This window comes from Trichechus manatus, unplaced genomic scaffold (genome assembly GCF_000243295.1).
Source record: "Trichechus manatus latirostris isolate Lorelei unplaced genomic scaffold, TriManLat1.0 scaffold00096, whole genome shotgun sequence".
Taxonomy (NCBI): Eukaryota; Metazoa; Chordata; class Mammalia; order Sirenia; family Trichechidae; genus Trichechus; species Trichechus manatus.
Window position 1 is genome coordinate 1,234,910 of NW_004444032.1, and position 2,500 is coordinate 1,237,409.

General features: G+C 29.9%; 1 protein-coding gene across 13 annotated transcripts in view; it reads right to left on the minus strand.

The window, feature by feature from the left end:
* The window catches only part of FOXP2 (forkhead box P2), a 281,403-nt gene that overhangs the window by 278,000 nt on the left and 903 nt on the right, over window positions 1-2,500 (minus strand). The gene's annotated exons all lie outside the window — the stretch shown is intronic.

Consider the following 2,500-nt stretch of genomic DNA (forward strand, 5'->3'; position numbering starts at 1 on the left):
CAATTTCATTTTGAAAATAATAAACAAAAAAAGTGGATTCTAGCATGTAAATGGTTACTTAAAGACTGTTTTGAATGAATAGGGATAAAAGAACTGGCAGTAAGAAGAACTGACCAAATGTTCTTAAACACCATCACCTGACACACCTTCAAAGCGGTACAATCTCATAAAACATTCAGAAAGATTATCTGACTTAATGAATGCTCAAAATGCAAGCTCAAATCTACCCTGTAAAGCAATCAAGTTTTTTAGCAACTATTTTGACCTCCGTGACACAAACAATTAATTCTGCAAAACTAATATCAAAATAAAATTCTACATCTAATGCAGAGTAATTTCTCAATGTAGTTCATTTAAAACAACATTTGAAAAATGCTACCTCCATATATTATACATTCTAGTATTTAGTACTATTTTAGAACATTAGAAAAAAAATAAAAGAGATGGTAATTCATAAAGAGAAGCCTTTTTTGGTGACTAATTTTTCAGTGAATATAAAACAGCAGAGCTACTAACAAAAACATGGCCACCATGAACAGATCCATTGTATTACATATTTGAAACTTAAAGATATGCCAGCTTTCAGAAATATTCCACTATTAATGAATTAAATGCTTGAAAGCACACTAGTTACAGTTTATCAATCTCTTTTTACTCTGTCAATCCATTTATCATTAAGTATTTGTTATGATGTATTCCAAAACACCAACTGTTTTGCCTAAGTACATGACTGAGCCAAACTGCTCACCTTTCTAAGAGTGCAAAATGTCATAGAAATTAAGATAAACATACTGTTCTCAAAACAGACCATATTCTGCCAGAAGTTCATGACACACAATTTTACTTTGCTTACATCATTCCTTGCCTCCTAAATTATATCTCTAAGTAAGAGATCTTGGCCCACAATAATTGCTACACTATATTTGTAAGTAATTTAATTCTTTTCTGTGCAAAACTTACATTTAAGTAAAACTGTGTAAAGATAAATTTGTAAATTTACCAATTTTTCACTTGAGAATTTGTTTGAATATTTTGTCCATGTTTTTTAGTTCTGAAATATATTGACCATGTGAGACTTAAAAGCAATAACTGCATTAATTTTATAGAAATGACACTAATCCTTAATGAACTTAAAGGCCTATCCTTAAATACACTCACAGGACAAACAATTCAGTAACCCTAAGTATCTAACTATGTTAATATAGTTAATCATAAACAAGGGTAGAGACGTTTACAAGGATTTTTACATGTTTATTTTTAAAATTATTACATACCTTCTTGAAGGAAAGTCATATTCTACTGTCTTACAGAGATGTCTACTACACCCACTGTGGTAAATCACTTGTAGAAGGCATTCCACAAACATGCAATATATGACTAAAGTTCTAAGTCATCTAAAGCACATATTTTTTTGCGTTTACTATTGTTTATGGTTTGCATAAACAAACTGTGTAGAACAAAGTAAACGTCAAATTCAGGTTATAAACATACCTTATAGACCTCATCATAAAATGTCTCCAGAGTACCATAAAGTATAGCCATGATTTCACTCTGTTTTCTGTTTATTCAAGATCTAACCAAAGCTTTGAAGAAAAAGAAAAGTCACTTCTTTGCATATCTCTTCAGAACCTGTTGTCTATTAGTACTTGACTGAGATGTTCATTTTCAATTGTTATTTTTTACTTTCCTTTATAAATGCAGTCTACTGGATTCACAAACAATATAGAACCTGGCTATAATTGCTTAGAACTGTTACTTAGGGGAGTCTGTAGGAATATTACGGCACTCCACTGGTGTGATTTTTCTTGCAAATACATTAAAGGAAGAAAAGGGCTATCCTGAAGACTGCACTTATTTAAACTAACCTGTAAAATAGGCTAATCTGGGGACTTTCATAGGCATTTAATTCCTATGACGGTAAAAACAAAATAAAACTTGTCTTCCTAATAATAACTGTGTATGAAAACTGACATAATTTAAAAATAATAGCGGACCTATTCAAAGTGTTATGTCTACTTCTTTTAAAAGCTTATTGAAAGCAATGTCTGAAGGTTAAGACATTATCCAGCCCATATATTCTAAAAGATAACTTTTAAAAATGCTTTTATTATTTAAAATAATGTTTTTATTAAATTTTACTCTAGTGTGGGCATTTGCTTTAACTTTAGAGGTGCATTCTTTCTCATTATAAACTACCTTAAAAATGTGAATGAAATATCACTTAATTTGAAACATTTTTCAATGATTATTATATTTTCATTTTAAAGTTTTTTTTTTTTTTTGCATGTAGTCTGAATGCAATCCAGAGTTTTAAAGAAATAGCTTTTGTTTTAAAATACATATAATCTTCTTTACAAACAGGTACACTTATTCTGGCCTAATAAAAGTATATGCTTTGAAAGCTTTCTGTTCTCTGTCACTGTTTCCTCAGACTTAAGTCAGTAAAGACTATAGTGACTATTCTTTGGTTGAAAAGGAAATGTCATTGACAAACAAAATC